This window comes from Protopterus annectens, chromosome 17.part0, assembly GCF_019279795.1.
Source record: "Protopterus annectens isolate FY-2018-M chromosome 17.part0, PAN1.0, whole genome shotgun sequence".
Classification (NCBI taxonomy): domain Eukaryota; kingdom Metazoa; phylum Chordata; order Ceratodontiformes; family Protopteridae; genus Protopterus; species Protopterus annectens.
This window is the reverse complement of record NC_056751.1, coordinates 164,224,987-164,245,275: the sequence shown is the minus strand read 5'-3', so window position 1 is coordinate 164,245,275 and position 20,289 is coordinate 164,224,987. Positions and strand designations below refer to the sequence as shown.

The window sequence follows — 20,289 nt, the reverse complement described above, 5'->3', positions numbered from 1 at the left end:
AGTAAATAATACTGAATAATATAGATTTGTATTAATTCACCAAAAGAAAGTATTTTAAATATGAATAAACCATTAATAATTATGGTGGTGTATTTTAAATGTGAAGAAACCATTAATAATTATGCTGTGTGCTTCCTAATTAAAGCTGTTAGTAAGTGTTCCACATTTTTCCTAATTGTTCTACATTGTGAGAAACAGTGATCCTGGTCCACATTTTAGAGATAGAGGGAAGGTTGAGTGCTTGAAGGAGGCAAAGGTCTACAATCAGGAACAATTTTAAATACCATACTAATTCACTTAGTAGGTTAATACAATGACATCACATCAGTGTGCGTTTCCTGAAGACTAAGGAGCACAAAACTTTAATGCCTGGCATTACTGATTGACTAAAATCCTTATTGACTTACCAACAAATGAAAATGAAATACCGTAAGAGACAGGACAAAAATTTGAGGGAATATAAAGGGGCATTATACTACAAAATCAGGGACAGTTTCATAGTTTTAGTTCAGTTTCAGAGAGTTTCAGCTACCCAGTCCTGGAAAACATCCACTCACCTTATATTCATATCCAGTTGCCTGCCAGTGTCAGCATTATTTAGAGAGAAAAAAAAGGCTTACTTTATGTTACTGCAAATATTCACAGTATACTTTCAGATTTCCTGGGTTCCTTCTCCATCCCACACACAAACTGCATAATGCATTGTTTAGGTAGAATGTTCTTTGGGTGGAACAGGAAGCCAACAAATCGAATAGCCAGGGAATGAGTGCTGCATTTTCATTGTACATGGGGAACTGTAGGATGTTTGTTTATCCATTCATCTTCTTGAAGTGAAGACAAGCATTGTGTCTTTACTTTAAGAATTTTGACAAATAAATAGCAGAAAAACACTACTAATAGAATAGCACCCTAGGTTGCCACCTATGTTGCCTGTTGTTAAGGACAGACATGCCTAACCATAGAAACAGGGTTCAACAAAGGAGCTTCTTTGATGCCTAAAGTAGTGTTAGAGTTACTTTAAGCCAAACTATCTAGCTGCCTGTATTCTTCCCTGAACCCAAAAATGCCAGAGGAAGGATACTTCATACCTTGTATGTCCACGGACAACTCTGGTACTATCTTCACAGAGCAACATCTTTCAAAATGTCTGATCAGTTACTCATTTCTTATGAAGGTAAGAATGAAAAACCTGTGTCAGAGCAGACTATTTCCAAGTGGTTGCCTCAGGCTTTTACCTTTTGTTATGCCCACTGCAACAAAACTATTCCTGGCAGGGTCAAGGCACACCCTAACAGGGCATTGGCTTCATCTTTGGCTTTTTGGAAACAATAGGACTCTAGAAGTAGTCTAGAAACAGCAATGTGGTCCTCTGTACATACTTTTACAAATAACTACAAGCTAGATTCGTTCTCCGTGTCTAAGTCAGGGTTTGCTAGGACTATTTTCCAGGGACTTCTGGACCCTTCTCCTTCCACCTCCCATTTGTGCTAAGCTAGGGCAATCTACACATATAGCTTAGGCTTCTGCAGGAATGATCATCATGATGAACATAGTACAGTTGTGTAACTAAACTTAGCATAACAGTAGATATTGGAATTATCACTGCTGCAGTAGCCATCCTTTTCTTATGTACCCCTATTTTTTTGGCGTGTTTTTTATGCCAGGGTCTGGACGTTTTTTATTACTCCTAGCAATTTCCTCTCATGGTTCAGCCTCTCTCTCTCAGTTGGCATGAAAGCTCTGAATGGCTTGTATCCCAAACGTGTCTTTTATTTTGGGTGTGTGGAAGGTGTCCTGAAGCTTTTAAAGCTGGCCTGCTGTTAATGCCTGTGCAGGATATAACCCAGGCTGTGGCACCAGTGATCATTTAAAATCAACTGTTATGATATATATATATATATATATATATATATATATATATATATATATATATATATATATATATATATATATATTTTTTTTTTTTTTTGCACAAATGTACTTTCTCCTTTCTTTTGAAAATGACCAAGGACAATTACCTCAAGCTTCCTCACACAAGACAAGGATTGTTTAATATACCTCAGCCTTTAACTTCTACAACTTGCTGCTGAATGATAGAAGATTGGTAACATTTAGGTACCTTTTTTCCTGTGGACATGCAGTTGATATTAAAGGAGGCAAGTAAACTAGCTAGTAGAAAATCATATATGGATAAGTGGAAAAGATTTTCTAATTGCTGACAAAGTAAGAACCATGACCCTTTTCGGGCCAATATACCTTTGGTTTTACAGTGTCTGATCTTTCATACTCACCCATAAAGGTACACCTTTCAACAATTTCTGATTGTCTGCCTATTGATTCCCCCTCCCTTTCTGCCTAGCATCAAGTCAGTTTTTGAAAAGTGTTTTGCATATCTTTTTGAGATCTTAATTTTGATTTGGAGAAACATGTACTTTTTCCATTTGACAATATAACAAAAGACTAATATAGAAAAACAGTGCCAAAACAGTGTGAACTGCAAACAGAACGTTTACTGGTGCTTCCTGGTATCTCATCTGATCCCTTCAAGGGAATAAATCAACACCATGTAAGCAGCCTTCTTATATATAAACAAATTAACACCTCTTAATCATCTCATTAAAGTGTTCGCAATTAAAGTGTCACAAACTACAATATTTTAATATTTCACATCAATCCCCCAAGGAAATTACTATACACAACCCTTCATCACAAATGCATATACATATACAAAACATTATAAAATACCAACAACATATGATGAATCATAAGTTAAGGTTCCTTTCCAAATTCAATCCACTTGGTTGTAAAGTCATGAAAATAATTATAAAATTGGTTTCCATTTGCAGTAATTTCTGTATAAAATAGCTTCCCCAATTATGATAAGGTTTGGCCAAAACACTGAAGAAAAAACTGCTGTCAGAACCTGCATGTGCAACATGTAAATGATGGGGCCACTGGACTAAGTTAACATTCCTGATATCCTCTAGATGTTTTAGTATTCTCTTCTTAACCGCTTGTTTTGTTTGCCCCACTTACCATATAGTGGGTGTGCATCCACAACCTATGATGTATACCTTACCACATCACACGAGCAACAATAAAAATGATCAGCAGCTTTATAATTTCTGCCATTAATCCTACTACCATTCAGATTTTTAATCTTGGCACATACATTACATGTTCCACAAGGGAATGAACCTGAATGGGTTCCTTTCACATAAAATGTCCTTAAATTTAATATTCCTTCAAATTGAAAAAATCTACTATATGAAAATGTTACCCTCTTGGGAAAATTTTTACTGAAGGTATCATCCTGTCCAATAATGGGCCAGAGACTGCTGACCAAGTCCATCAGTATTTTCAAAAAAGGGGAAAAGCTGTTAATGAAAAAGGTCTTTTCTTCATTATCTCTCTCCATTTTCTTATTTAACCATACTTCATCACTATGGTCTCATGTACTTTCCTACACATTTCCCGCTGTAGAACCTCCAAATACCTTCATCTCAGCCTTTTTTAGCACATCTGGAGAATAACCTCTACTTAATAGCTTGTTCTTAACTCTATCAAACACAGTGTTTAGCTGCAACTTATCAAATGTATTAAGAAGGCAGGGAACTTAAAAGACATGGGGGTTGCATACTGCTGACACAAAGAAAATTGCTCACAGCGTCTTTTTTTTTTTTTTTTAAGGCCTAAAATGCACCTGATTATTTCTTCCATCAAAACATTCAGTGTCAAGAACCTGCATCACCTCCCTTTGTGTACTATAAATGAATTTTAAACTACATGCATTTTTGTGCAGCTCTTCCATAAACCCATCAAACTCCCTCATGTCACCTCTGCATATGAAAATTAAATCATCAATGTAACGCTTATAGGTGACAGCATGCTGGGAATAAAATCTGTTATTATAAACAAATTTTCAAAGTTGTTGTGTCTTTCGGATTTTCCCGGTTAGGGGTCGCCACAGCGGAACTCCGGTCCGCTAATGATTGGCAGTAGATTTTTATGTGCCAAGTTGCCAGCCCTGACACACAACCTTCAACGAAGGTACGCCCATTCACGCATGTCTCCTCGCAGAAGACATTCTAGCTGAGAATCGAACAGGACAACATCTTACTGTGAGGTGACAGCGCTACCGCAGCACCACCACCGCAGTCTATAAACAAATTTTTAAAGTAACCCTTGAAAATAATGGCATGTGAAGGGGCATATGAAGCCCCCATTGCAGTACCCCCTTCTGCAAAATTTTTGCTTCTCAAACACAAAATAATTATGCGTAAGAGACAACTCAAGGAGCTGAACCAAGAATGTTGTACAAGGGCCTTCACCCATCATTTTCCCTACTGCTTCCAACCCCCATCTGATGTTAATGCTAGTATATAATGCCCTAACATCCACACAGGTCCAATAAAATTTGCTTTCCCAGTCCACTTCCCTGACCAAATCTGAAAATTCCTTTATGTTCTTAATGTGAGAAGGAACCCTGGGCAAATAAGTTTTTAAATGAGCATCCAAAAATGCCTACATTCTGCAGATAAGCCCCAGTTCCTGACACAATTGCCCCACCCGGGGGATTCTCCAAATTTTTATGGACCTTGGGTATAGCAAAAAATTTACATCCTTAGAATATTTTATGTACAGGTTCTTTACATCAGAAGAGGAAGGACAAACTAAACGTTCCCCCATTCCAACAGTTCAAGCAAAGAGGAATTATACTCTACCAAAGGGTTACCATGTAGTTTTTAATAAATGTTGCCATCCTGTAACAAATCCCCTACCTTTTTGTTATAATTAGTTCTAGTCATGATCACCCAATTTACCCCCTTATCGGCCTGAATAAAAACATAATCATTGTTAACTTCACATAGCTTTTGAAACGCTACCCACTCACTTTTACTTAAATTCTATCATTTGTTGCATTTAATGAACTTTGAATATTCCAATTCAACTTGTTTACATAAAATTCTTTTAAAACTGTTAATTACCATACAAGTCCTGGGGGGTAAAAGTGCTAACATTTTAGCACATGTGGTACAAATAATTACGTCTTCCATTTAAACCAGCTCATGAGGCTGATTTGAAGTTCTTAACTTGGAACAGTGCTACTCATTTTGACTTCTGCTACAAGAATGTCTGTATTACAAGGTCTTATTATCAGTAACCTTACTTCATTTTTTCATATGGATAGGGTGACTTGAGAACCAATCCTTCAGATGTTCTTCATGTTTCACTGTTGCAGTCATTACATTTGGGTAATCTGCTGGCAAGTTGCCCTCAGTCGGCCTGATTAACAAAGTGTTGGGTCCTGCGTCGCTTGCTGTCCCTTCTTCCATGACGTCAGGTCGTCAGGGGTATAAAACATGCAGCCGACACCATTACATCAGTCTTTCTTGCCGCACGGTGCCCGAAGCAGAAGCAGTTCGCCAGTGCTGGTCGGCCGACTCCTGAAATTTTCGTTTTTGAGTTGTTTCAGAACCGAAGTCTTCAACTAAAAGCTAAGTACCCTGTTGGGGAAACTTTTTCTTGCTCCTTATAGATGTCAGTAAAAGTTAATAATTGCATTACTTGTGGGAAGCAAATACCTCATAAGGATTTTCATTTGTACTGTATTCCTTGCCTAATCCCTGACCACAACGTACCTTACTGTCGGTTTTGTGCTAAATTTAATCAATGTACTATTAAACATCAGTATATTTTTGCTTCTAAATATTTTGGCTCACGATTTAATTATCCAGAAATGTCATTGGTTAGCAATCCGACTACCGGAATACCTAAAAAATGCAAAGAAAAAGACAGAGAGAGACCGTTTTGGTTCAAAACTGATGATGACGCTTCTCCTAAGCCAGTCGCCAGTTTGCCTGTACTCTGTGAGGCGCTTTCGCAGCCCCTGATACCTGCCACTTCTGATTCGCAGACCTCTACTGAGACCCATTCGGAGTCCGGTATGCCGCGAGATACTTCAATTATGGAACCCACGGATGTCCCTACCTTAGATGGGTCTGGAGCTGCTGTGCAGGCACTGGCTTCTGAGGGTGTTTTCAGGCCTACAGATTTGTATATTAGACCAACGCCGTCTTCAAAACGTAAGGCCAAATTCTAAATCTATGTCTAAAAAAATGACGCCTGGACCGCATGTGCAGGCCCCTATGCCTAAAAAACAAATGATTAAAATGGCTGAAGATTTAATTACTCTGATCAGGAGTAGCCAACCCCCTCCTTCTAAGAGGCCTAGGCAAGACATTGATTTTGAATCTTCTGAACAGGATTCTATTTCTACTGACTCTTCTAATGAGCAGGATTTGTCTATACCTACTTATGAGGACTCTGATGCAGAAGATTCCATTCCTTCTGCTTCTCCACCTGAGGATTTTTCTTTTGGGGAAACTTTACATACCTTAAGGGAACATTTCCTCTGGGAACGTCAGGATTTCTCTGAATCTAAAAAGAGACTAAGGGATTTTCTTCTTCTTCCTCAGCATAGGCCTTTGGCTATACCTCCTGTTCTAGACATTGTTGATGATGTCTTTTTCAGAGTCTAGTATGGCTGCTGATTCTCTGCTTCCTGCTCCTCGTAAGCCAGACAGATAATACAGGGTTCCTGACTCCCACAAATTCCTTTTCAAAAATCCTATTGCAGATCCTGAAACCATTTCTCAGGGTCCCAAGGGCATTAAGGCCTCTACTGCTAAAAATCCTACCCCTTCTGATAGAGTTTCCAGGGTTCTGGATAGATGGGGTAAGAAGGTTTACACTTCTGCAACCTTGGCAATCAGGGCTTTAAACTGTCAATTTCATATGCTTAAATATCAACAGCATATCCTGGGACTGCTTAAAGAGAAAATTATGTTAATTTCTGACTGTGTGGAAAATAAAGATTTACAGGATTTATTGCATTCAGCTGAACAAGTTGGAAAACATACTTTGCAATGTGGTTTTGATTCTTCGGAGGCCTCTTGTAGGGCTGCTGTAACTGGGTCTGTGTTAAGATTGGTTCAAAGAGCAAACTCTGCCTGATCATGTCAAAGCAAAATTGTTGGATGCTCCTTTACAACAGGACCGTCTCTTTGGTAATAAGTCTGAAGAAGTTTTAAAAAAAGATGGAAGATAAAGCTAAATCTATGCAAATTGTGAAATATTTCTTACAAGTGCAACCTCCAAGATTTAGTAGGCACTGGCCTACTAAGAACTGGTCCTTTCCAGTTCCTTCGAGAGCCACTCAAGTCAAACCCAGACATTCCAAAGGCTCCAGGTTTCCGTCACAAGGGACTTTTAGAACAAAGCAGTGGGGTGCCTCCACCTCCAAATCTGGAAACATCAAGGCACCTTCTTATGGTAAACAGTCTCAATGACTTCCCTCTACAATTACCAAGCACTTACCTCTTAGCCACCCCTTTGGGGGGAAAACTGGCACTTCATGCAAGAAACTGGCAACTTATAACCCAGGACAAATGGGTTTTAAATATAGTATCCCAGGGATACAGATTTTATTTCCACATGTTGACAATCCCAAATGGATGGCCAGACCTGCACCCAAATCAGCGGGCAGAGGCCCAGAAACAAGTACTGTCCCTCATGAACATAGGGGCTATTCAACCAGTACCAGAAGAGGAAAAGGGACAAGGTTTCTATTCAAGACTTTTCCTGGTACCAAGAAAAGACAAATCATGGAGTCCAATTCTGGACTTATCTACTCTAAACACATTTCTGGACATTCCAAAATTCAAGATGCTGACTCTTCAACGGTTATTTCCTGTGCTAGGCAAAGATGCCTGGTTGGTAACTCTAGACTTAAAAGAGATTTATCTGCATATCCCAATCAGGGAATCTTGCAGAAGATACCTCCGCTTCAAAGCAGGCTACTTGCATTACCAGTTCTCTGCACTGCCCTTTGGCTTATCTACTGCGCCCAGGGTCTTCACAAAATGCCTGGCTCCAGTAATTGCATTTTGCAGGCAAATTCAGGCAGAAAACAAGGACATTCTTCTAAAGCATCTGACATTTGTAAAAAGAGTTCTAACTTGTCTAGGGTACACCATAAATGAAAAGAAATCACAACTGGTACCCTCTCAAAAAATTACATTCCTGGGTGCAAGCTTGAATACAGCTGCCCAGATGGCTTACCTTATGTCAGAAAATCAAATTCATTTGGTAACTTACTTTAGACAGGTAGCCACAAAAACCCTGCTATCTGCAAGACAAATTCCGCAAGCCTTGGGGTTCATGGCCTTCTGCATTCTTCTAATTCCATATGCAAGACTGCATATGAGGAAACTTCAGTGGTACTTAAAAAGTTTATGGAGTCAACATTGTCACAGCCTGGAAACAATGATTCCTATCATACCTTGCCTGCAACTAGAATTCCTATGGTGGGCAGAGGCCTGCCACCAAAACAAGGGACTACCATTCACTCCACCCCCTGCCACCCAAACTCTAACAACAGATGCATCAGACTATGCTTGGGGGGCTCATCTGGCAGGGAAGTGCATTCAGGGAAAATGGAGCCCAAATCAAATGCACCTTCATATCAATCAGAAAGAGATGCTAGCTGTACAGAATGCACTGACAGCCTTCAAGGACTACCTTCATCCAGGACTATTAATGATAAAGACAGACAACACCACAGTTATGTGGTACATAAACAAGCAGGGGGGTACACACTCCTACCCCTTCTGCAGACTAGCCATGGCATTGTGGAACACTGCCTTGACCTACCATATACAACTACAAGCTCAATTCCTGCCAGGAAAGCTGAATACTCTGGCAGACGAACTAAGCAGAAATCTTATGGATCCATACGAATGGAAATTGGAACCACAGTTTTTCAACATGTTGACACGCAAATGAGGGAGTCCAGACATAGATCTTTTTGCCTCACCCCAGAACTATCAGCTGGACAAATTCTGCACAAGAACTCATCACAAAAAAAGCCTGGAAAGTGGATGCTCTATCATTCAGCTGGAAAAACCTATCAGTTTATGCCTTTCCCCCTCTGCCTCTGCTCTCCAAAGTTCTACTAAAAGTCAAACAGGACAAACCAAAAACGATTCTGATTGCTCCAGACTGGCCTCGCCAACACTAATACCCACTCCTGTGCAATGTGTCACACCTTCCACCATGGCACCTGCCTCAGAAACTTTACTTACTGTCTCAGCAGAACAACCAAATTCTGCACACTCAGCTCCAAACTTTGAATCTTGCAGCATGGCTAGTCACCTAAATTCACCCTTAGCATCCCTCAGCAAACCTGTGATGGATGTCATTTTGGAGGCGAGAAGGCTTAGCACTAGAAAATGTTATGCTGACAAATGGAAAAGATTCTGTGCCTGAAATCAGTCACAAGGAATAAGCACAGCAGTGCCCAATATTCCTCAGATTTTACAATACTTAACTGAGATGCTTCACAAGGGCCTGTCCTTTTCTTCCATAAAAATCTACGCCTCAGCTGTTTCAGCTCATTACAACACAGAACCTCCCATCTTCTCTCATCCTCTGCTAAAGCAATATCTCAGAGGGGCCAAAAACGTAAGACCACCCAGGAGAGCTCTAACCCCTGCCTGGGACCTCAATTTTGTATTGGAAAAACTCACTCTCCCTCCTTTCGAGCCAGCTGCTACTGCAGACTTAAAACTTCTCTCCTGGAAAACAGCTTTCCTTTTAGTAGTTACTTCAGCTAGAAGGAGGCTCTTATGGCAGTGGAGCCTTTGATTATTTTTCATACGGACAGGGTGTCTCTCAGGACCAATCCATCCTTCATGACTAAGGTGGTATCCAGTGTGGCTCTTAATCAGACCATTCATTTGCCAACTTTCTTTCCCAATCCACAGAACAAGGGGGAGCGGATTCTGCATTCATTGGATGTACACAGACAACTTAGATTTTACTTAAACAGGACAAAATCTCTAAGAAAATCAGAACAACTACTGGTGGCATTTGCTGCAGGGGCAGAGGGAAAGGCTATTTCAAAGCAGACTATTTCCAAATGGATAAGCCATTGCATTTGTTTCTGCTATATGCACCATGGTAAAACTATCCCCCAGGGGATCGGATCTCATTCCACCAGGGCTGCATCTACTTCTACAGCCTTTCTCGGAGGTGTTTCCACCAGAGACATTCTAGAAGCTGTTACATGGAGCTGAGTTCATACGTTCTGCCATTTACCTTTCTTCTCTAAATCCAGAGCTGGCTTTGCCACTGCTGTCCTGCACGGCCTTATAGCTGGTCCTAATGCTGTATAAATCCATCCTCCCAACCATAGCTTTGGGAATCTACCCAAATGTAATGACTGCAACAGTGAAACATGAAGAACATAGTACAGTTGTGTACACTTACCATAAATGTAGATGTTCGAGTGTATTCACTATTGCAGTCCTGGTTACCCTCCCGCCAGCCCCCTGTTTTCGTCTTACTATACCTCTACTTTCTTTTACTATGCTTAAAAGCCTTTTGGTGTATTTGCTTTTGTTTGGAGGTATATTTTTTGTTTATTTTTAATTTTATATATATATATATATATATATATATATATATATATATATTTTGCTCCCAATTTGGGGGGCACCTGACATCTGGGGCAAGAAAAACTGATGTAATGGCGTCGGCTGCATGCTTTATACCCCTGATGACCTGACGTCATGGAAGAAGCGACACCAACTGACGCAGGACCCAAGACTTTGTTAATCGGGCCTACTGAGGGCAACCTGCCAGCAGATTACCCAAATGTAATGACTGCAACAGTGAATACACTCGAACATCTACATTTATGGTAAGTGTACACAACTGTACTTTATGCATAACGTGGTTTCAGTTTAATTTGAGTGAGGCCATTCATCTCCCCATTTTATTTCCAGATCCAAAATATAAGGGAGAATGAATTTAATACAGTCTGCATGTCCACAGGCAACTCAGATACTACAGTGACAGAACTAAAACTTTCAAGACTTGTAATTAACTGCTTATTTCTTATGAAGGTATGAAGAGAGGACAATTAGCTAAGAAATAGACAGTTCTGAAATGATTGGTTTTTTTTTGTACTCTTACCATAACAAGTCACTTCCAGGCAAGGTCAGGGCCCTGTTTACCAGGATTTTGGCTTCTTCTGTAGCTTTTTGGAAAGGGATAGACACTAGGAGTGAACTAAAGGTGGCAATATCATTGATGCACAGTTTTACAAAGCACTATTAGATTCTTTCTCTAGCTCCAGAGCAGGTTTTATTAGGACTATTGAGCCTCTGGACTCTGACCTTTTCCCTCTTCCCTTTCTGTCTAAACTGTGTTAGTCTACCTATATAGCTTAGGCTACGGTAAAAGTGGCGTAATGATTAACATAGTACAACTGTGTAACTAAACCTACCACAACAGTAGCTGCTCAAATTGATCACTTTTGTCACCCTCCACGAACCTTATTTTCCTTTTTTTCCTAGCATATGCGTAACTAGTAGGGCTCTAGTCTCCCTTACATTGTGTCAAGAAAGCTCTAAAAGTTTAGTGCCTAACCACTGATTTTATCATGCTCTACTCAAGCAATTAGGATGCACGGAAGGTTCCCTAAAGCTTTGAAGCTAGCTAGTTGTCTTATCTTGGCAAGATATAACCCATATAGCTGAGGCTACTGCAACAGTGATCTATTTGAACATCAACTGTTTTGGTAAGTTTTATCTGGACATCTGTATATTCGTACTTCTTTTCCATCTAGCCAAATGCAATTATCACAAGTTACTCCACAGGACGATCCTACTTGTACAATTAAAGAGCTCTCTCATTCATCCAGACCTACAAACTGTCAGATTGACAGTTTGGACGATAAGATTTTGATTCCATTCGGGCATCTCTTTACTGAGGACATGCTTTCAGATATTACAGAAGGCAAGAAAACCTACAAGAAAATCTTATGTTTCCAAATGGGAAAAAAAAAGTATTTGCTACTGAGAGAGGACAGCACCATTATCAAATGCATGTTCCAATTATCCTCAAATATATGTGTGAACCACATTACGCTAGGCTAGCATACTACTCTATTAAGGATCATTTTACAACCATTTCTACAATTTTGCCCATAGATCTCCCTCTTTTTTCACTTTATGAGGTCATACAGTTCCTAAAAGGTATTTTCACATTGAGTCTCCAGGAAAATGCATTGCTTCTCTTCCGTGGGACCTGAACCATGTATTGGAAAAGTTAACCCTCTATCTTTTTGAACTTGCTTCTTTAAAATTCTGTACATGGAAGATAGTCCTGACAGTGGTTTTTAACTCCTGCAGAAAGAGTCTCAGAGCTACAAGCCTTTTCCACCCTTCTTGTTTTTTTTTTTTTTTTTTCATGAAGACAGGGTTGCATTTAGGAGTAATCCTTATTTTATGCCAAAGGTAGTAAATAAAATGTCTTTAAACCAGTCTGTCCATCTACCAGCATTTTCCTAACTGTCAAAATGGGAGATTCTTCATTTACTTGATGTTGACAGACAAGTAAGACTTTGCACAAAACTAAGTGCATCAGAGAATTAGTTGTTTGTTTCCTTTGAAAGTAAAAAGATGTTTTCCTGTACCATGACAAATCATTTCCATGTGGATTTCTTTTGCTATATCCTTTTGTTACACTTTTCATGGAAAATCCCTCCAAAGCTAGATCATTTTTCTTGAGTTATTGCCTCTTCAGGTGCCTTTTTCAAGGATCTGGACTCAAGGACCTTTCTAGAAGAAAGTGCTTGATCTTCCATTCACATTAAGCACTACAAGATAGATGCATTTTCTAGGGCCAGAACTGATTTTTGCCAGATCCAGTCTTGAAGGCATTCTGGACTTCATTTCTCCAACTCAGACATCCTCCCAGTCAATATAAAATCTTTAGAGATCTTCCCATTAGTAAGCAGTGCTGTAAAATTGATCTAATGAAGGGTAAAGTACAGTTGTGTAATAACTTACTATAACAGTGGATGTCCAAATAGATCACTGTTGTTGTATATTCACCCACCCCTCCCCACTTTTTATGATATTTCCTTTTTTATTTACCCTTGCAAGTTTTATCTTTTCCCCTCCTCATCCCTGTGTACCTGAGTCCTTAAGAGTTTATCCTCAGACACTTTTCCCTTGCACAAGAAAGTTCTATGGAACTTCATGCCCATACCTCTCATGTACCAGCTACTGAGACAGTGATTTATTTGGACAACTACTGTTGTGGTACGCAAGTGTATTTCTGTACTTTCTAGAAGGATGAAGCTTTGATTGATACCCAGGTGACTCAGCTTCTTATACTGACCGAGGCACTGAATGACCAGGTTGAGAATGGAATGAGAGTGTATGGATAATACTTGCTCTGATGCTAGTAAGCATTAGTTAGCTCACCATCTAAAGTTTTCCTAGATGACTAAACCCTCCTCTGTACCCATAATGCCCTGGACAGGGATTTTTTTCTTCAGACTTCTTTTCCTATGCTAGCAACCAGTCAAATTATAGAAATGGCTGCAGGCCAAACAATTATTTTGTGACAATTTTTTCTTCTTTCATGTCTGTTTATCTTTTTTCCTTGTTACGTTGTGTTTATATTTCTTATGTCCAATTCAGACCAGACTGCTCCTTTTTTATCGAAATATTAACTTGTTTATAATTCTAACATCAGTTGTAGATCAGACAGTTTCTTTTCATTCAGACATTAATATTTTTCCTTATTTCTTTGATATACCTCTTTAGACTTTAGGTGATGTCCTTCTTTTTCACAGTTGCAACATTTCTTACTTGTGGGATATCCTGCCAAGGATTGTCTAACATCTGGCCAATATACAAAAGCATTTACACCTTCTAAGCATCATACATCAGACGTGTATGTCCTATGTACAAGGTGTAAAGTACATATATGATGTATGGATGCCTAATCCTCAGAACTTCTTTACCACTGGTGGCTTCATCAGATTTTCCTAAATCCAGGTCCGCCTTTTCAGGTTTCTTTCCTTTTTCAAGAACAATAGATGCTTCCAGTCACAGTTGGAAAGCCTCCTTCAACAACTTGAAAGTTCAATTTGGCCCCATCAGCAGATGACAGACCACATTGATATCAAAGAGATGAGTGCTTTTTATTCCCAGCTGTCCAGGGCTAATTTTTTGCAGGAGGCCAGAAACCCACTACCAGAAAATCCTGTGTGGCTAAATGGAAGAGATTTTCTATTTAGTGTCTCAAGCATGACCTGGATCCTTTTTCTGTGAGAGTCACTATGATCCTTTCTTATTTGTGTGAGTTGCAAACCAACAACAAAGCTTGTAACCATGCAGCCTATAAGAACAAAACAATTCAAAACCAAAGAATTGCTCACATAGTATTCAGTGAGTCAACTAAGAAAACCAGGGAGCAAAATGTGGAGTTTAAAAACCAAACTAATTTATTCAAAATAAATTATTATAGGCACGTTTATCTTTGTCAAGATGTTAGGTCTTCATCAGAACCAGGAAATAACAAATTACCTAACATATAAAGGCCAAAGAAAATCACATGATAAATACTGATAAAAACTTAAAGCTCCGGTACCCCAACTAATTAAAAACAATACTAAGTTCATAATGAATGTGCATGGGTATGAATCCTTAAAAAGTATTGCCAGAATTCCAAAAAATATTGTAGCAGTTCTAAAAAATAAAATAAGATAAAAAAGTAATGAATAATAAGCACAAGAATAGGAGACAATTATTTCCATAGTATGTAAACATAACCAGATATCAAATTAATTTTACAGTAAAAATGTGATGGTTAGATTATAGTTTTTCTGCCCTCAGCTTTAACATCAGCCTTATTGGAATGTGTTCATTAAAACTCGATATGTAAGTCATATGATTTGTTCTTTTTCCTGGTTCTGATGAAGTCCTAACATCTTGACAGTGGCAAAAGCACTTGACCATTTGTTATTTTGAATAAACTAGTTTGTTTTTTAAGCTCCACATGTCACTGCCTGGATTTCTTGGTTGGCTCACTGGATAATACAGGAGCCTCTCTTTGGTTCTGAATTCGTATAAGTTGCTTAAATCTGGTTTGGCATATTCCTCTGTTAAAGTTCATTTGTCAGCCATTTTTACCTGTCAGACTCTGAGTCTACCTTTAGCTTCTAGTTTTGAAATTCATTTCTAAAACGCATCCTTCATATCAGGCCTCCAAGAAAGCCTATTTCCTCCTTCTTGGGGCCTCAGTTTTGTTCTTGAAAAATTTATTCCACCCTGTTTAACCTACCTTTTCTTCTTCTTACAGCATTGTAATTGGGACATTGTATTGTTGGTGGGTCTTACTTTTGCCAAAAAGGTCTCTGAACTTCAAGCACTCATGGCTTCCCCTTTTTTGGTTGTTCACAGGGAAGGGTGTCTCTTTTACGTGCAAGGTGATTAATGATTTGTTCTTGAATCATTCCGTTCATCTTCCCTATTTTTTTCCTTCTTCATGGACTTCTAATGAGAGGGTACTACAGACTTTGGATTTACATAGACATCTCATATATTACTAAGGTAAGACAAAATACATCAAAAAATCTGAGCAACTTTTATTTCCTTTCATGCCAGAAAATTGGTTTTGGCATTGTCTAAGCAAACAATCTCCTGGATTTCTAGGGCTTTTTTTTATTCTTTTCATGAAACTAGCTTTCCTTTTTTGTTCGTGCTCATTCTGCCAAGGCAATTGTCACTTCTGGTGATTTTTTTCAAGTGTTTGGACATAAGATACATCTTGAAAGCTGCTACATGGTCTTCTGTTCATATTTTTATCTAACTTACAACTTGGATGTCATTTCCAGTGTCAGGTGGTTTTGTTCAGGGCCATCCTTCATGGGTTTGTGGAGGGCTCTTATCTGCTTTCCTCCTCCCACACTTTCCAGTAACTTTTGTAATCTTGCAAGAGTAAAGAATACTGCAACAATGATAAGGAAGACTATAGTAGAGATGTGTAAAATCTTACCATAACAGTAGATGTAATACTTCTCACTGTTGCAGTATTATTTTCCTTCCTCCTGCCCCAATTTTTTCTGTTGCCCTGAGTCTGGCCAACAGGTCCGTCTTCCAGTTTTATCTCCTTATTCCCTTTCTGGATGTGCATGTTATTGCATACTCTGTAGTTGCTCCATTTGTCTTGGGGCACTTCAGTTCTGAGAATTAGTTATTCATACATCACATATGTACCTTATGCCTTGTACATAGGATGTATATCTGACATATGATACCTAGAAGGGGTAAAGGCTTCAGTATACTGGCCAGACATTAGGCATTTCTTGTAGGGATATCCCAAGAATAAATAATACTGCAACAGTTAGAAGTAGAACATCTACTGTTACAGTAAGATCTTACATAGCTGTACTTTTTCTCACCATTCATTTTTCTGACACGTTTAGTGCTGTTCCTATTTTGCTGCATTGCTGATTTAAAAAAATATATTATTATTAGTAGTAGTAGTAGTACTATTATTATGAGCTTCTTGACTAGAATATCTTTTGATTGCTCAAGTTCTCATTCCATTTCTTGTTGTTTATGCATCATGGAGCATGCATTCAATACTTGCAAGTGTGGAAATAAAATTACACCACAGGAGAAACATGCAGAAGGTGTCTTTTGTCTGCATTTACTGTGAATGTTCTTTGAGACTATAAAAATAAGTTGAAATACATTACTGCTGAGAAAATGCCATAAAATGTAGCCAACTCCTTATCAACACTTAGGGAAGCTGTAGAACAAAGCAAGGCAGTTCACCTTGGCTGCAGAGCCTATATTTAATGTTGTTGCACTAACTCACCTAAGGCTGAAAAGAGGACGCTTATTAAGCAAGGACTGAAAAGTACAGAGCTTTCTCTCCCAATGCCTAAAAACACCAGTTGGATAATATGGTCCCTGATGCTCCTTTAAAAATAGTCACCTGTAAGTATCCTGTTAAGCTGATTAAATTGACCATTCTAATTTTGTTGGCTGCTAATGAAGTTGCCAAAATAATGATGTCTAGATGGGCTTCTGTAAGGTCTTATTCTATACCACTTCTGGAGCTCGATTATGGTAAGTATGTAGAGACATTCATGAGGGCACAGCAAAAAAAGTCAGTATTCTCACCTCCTCTAGTTTAGAGCACAGATGCTTTTTTCCCACATGACCTTTATCAAGTAGATTTACCAGACTTTTTGTTTCTGCAGATTTACCAAGAATGGTGATATGTCTACATTATGAGATCTATCATAATCATCTTCTGCTTTAACCTCTGGGTCATAGCCCTCAGTTTCATCAACTCATTTGTTGACACTGCCATCAGTGTCAATCCCTTTGGTGTTGTCTACCAGTTTGTTGGTGTTAAAGCCAGTTTTTGTGGGGGTGCCTTTTTGCTGACTAGGTCAGTGCTAACAGTGTCAAACATTATATTGGTATTGACATCACTGGAGACTAGCGTTTTTCAACCTTTTTTATCTCATGGAGCACAAATTAATTATAAAAATCTTGTAGCACACAAGAAAATATATTAAATACACCTGTTCAAAGTAGGCATTTGTGTACAACTGAACATTTTTGCTTAGGCATAGAAAAAGCATGCAACAAAGACTTGTAGAGCTACTGCAGTGAATGCTAGAATTTCTCATAGTTCTAACTTTGTAGAAAAGGCTATTTGCAAAATATCCCACAGTACTGATAATTTTTTTTACATTCAAACCCACCATACAATGCTGCCTATACAGTGTTTAAGAAATTTGCTGTGTTTTTTCTGAAATACCCAACAGCTTAAAAACAGCACCTTTAATGCTCATTGACCGATCTGTGGATTGCAGACACCAAATATGACAAAGTACTTGTTGCAAGCTTATTACATCTACACATCATAACTATCCATCGATGATAGACTTGTAATATAGTGAAATCTAAAGATTCAAAATGGAAGAGTCGGGATTCTGATAGTAGTTCTGACAGCAGTACCTTGGAGGATGAGCGGGAAGATAACTGAGTTGGCCCATGTTAAGTAAGGCAGCAAAGCAAAAGAATAGAAAAGGTTACCGATTTTAGCTCTGTATGTATCACAGTGCATTTTGTCTGTTTAGCTCAAGAGTGGAAATGGTTTGTTCATAGAATCTTGCGGCACAGTGGTTGAAAACCCCTGCTGTAGACTGAACTGCATTTACTCACTTTGCATATGTTTCCTTACAGACACTTGTTACTCACCATGCCAGCTAGTTTTTGTTTTTTTTTTTGTTTTTTTTTGTCGGAACCCATTGCTATGCTGTTTGATATCCTTCCTTAGATCACTGTTGCAGTTTTCCAAACTGTTGTATCATCTCCCCAAGTAACATGAACATCTGGCTGGGGTACCAAAGTCAAAAACCTTCCATAGAGTCATATGTCTGACATATGACCTAAGCCCAGAGACATAAGAGTACATAAGTGGCTGTATGAGTGTGAAAATCTCTGACTATCTGAAAGCTAGGAGATCTAGAGACACCTGAGGAATGTTTACAAAGCAGGCAAAGGTCAGCTAAGAGGGAAGCAGGCAGAGAATGGTTCCCCCTCAGTCCATGAGAAAATAGATGAAATTATCCAGTTCGGAATGAAGAGGGGGGAGGGGAGGGTGGGAAGAAATACTACAACAGTGATCAGTTCTTACACAACTGTACTGTATCCTTCCTTAGATCACTTTTGAAGTATTATAAACTGTTGGGTGTTTCCCAAAGCTTAGTCAATGGTAAGGGTGGATGGATCAGGCACACGGTAGCTGTCTATTAGTCCACCAGAGGAAACAGACTTGGCAAAGGAGGCTGCGGATATTCCCCTTGTAGTGTTTGGTAAAACTGTATAGAAGGCCATGTTGCTGCTTCTAGGATAGCTCTGGAACTGATTCATTTGCAAAAGGCTCCAGTGGAGGCAACTACGCTAGTGGAATGTGCTTTAACTGGAGAAGGTAAAGATTTACCATAGTGGGTGTAGCAAAAGGAGATAGATTTAGAAATCCAGTTAGCAGTAGTTTGTTCAGAGACTGGGTTTCTCAACTTGGCTTCCTGGAAAGAAACAAGCAACTGGTCAGTCTTGCAAATGGCTTTTTTTCTTACCCATGCAAATTCTAAGCTGGCTGTGCACATTCAGAGAATGGAGGATCCACTCCTCCTTGTTCTGAGGGTTAGGGGAAAAAATTATAAGAGTTATGGCCTGGTTGAGGGACAACTCACTGACAGGCATAGGCATAAATGAAGGATCAGCCCTCAGAAAAATCCTGTCTTTATCAAAAATAAGGAAAGGATGGGTGGCCACTGGGTCTTGGAGCTCAGAAATTCTTAGCAGATGTAAGGACCACTAGAAGGCTGGCATTTCTTGTACAAAATTTTGGAGAAGCAGAAGCTACTGGTTCAGAGGTTGGCAGAATAAGCTTTTCTAGGACAGAGTTAAGGTCCCAGGAAGGTGGATTGTTTTTCAAGGTGGGTGTAGATGAAGGACACTTTTGAGAAACTGCATTACCTCAAGCCTAGAAAGCAGTGGAGGGGCTAGAGGCAAGCATGCAAAATGGCTGATAAGTGTGGCTTAATGAAGGCGTAGGCTAGACCAACTTTTAGTAGCTCAGACAAATAAGAGAGGATAGTAGGAACCCCATTTAGAGCAAAGTCCTGTTTTTTAGCATGATACCAGGCAGAAAATCTTTTCTATTTGGATATATAAGACCATCAAGTGGTAGGTTTCCATGCATCAAGAAGCTCGTTCTCAGAAAATTGGTCTCCGAAAGTGATCGGAATCCTACCATCCATACTATCAGACTAAGAGATAAGGGACTGAGATGGCATGGAGAGTCTTTGTGTTGTGTGAGCAAGTCCTGTCTTGGGGTAACTTGTGGGGATGACCCCTGGCTTGGTGGTAGAGAAGGGAGAACTATTACTGCCTGGGACCAAATGGAGTCAACATCAAGGGTTTTGATTTGTCTGTCTGGATCTTTAAAAAGATAGAGGAAGAAGGCATAAAGAAACCTCACTTCCCGAGGAAAGGTCATGGCATCTGTCCTCCAGGCCTGAGGGCAAGGAGTCCTGGAGCAAAAAAAAAAGCTGCATCTGCCTTAATGGAGGCAAATAGGTCTGTCTGAAGGATACCCCATTTGTGGACTGTGTCAAGGAAGACCTCACAGTTCGTCATCCATTTATGACAGTCTTCCTCAGATCCACTTTGAACCAACCTGGACATTGTCCTTAGTGTGAAGGTTAACTAGTTGGATGGACAAGTTTGCTTTTATGGCTTGTTCCCAAGCTAGACATGACAGTGTACATAACTGATAAGAATAGGTCTATGTTCAGCCATCAAACAGAAAAAGCATCAAACAGTATGTCTC

General features: G+C 39.3%; 1 protein-coding gene across 1 annotated transcript in view; it reads left to right on the top strand.

The window, feature by feature from the left end:
* Positions 1-20,289, top strand: part of CCDC112 (coiled-coil domain containing 112) — a 1,199,833-nt gene that overhangs the window by 1,127,487 nt on the left and 52,057 nt on the right. The window lies entirely within an intron of this gene.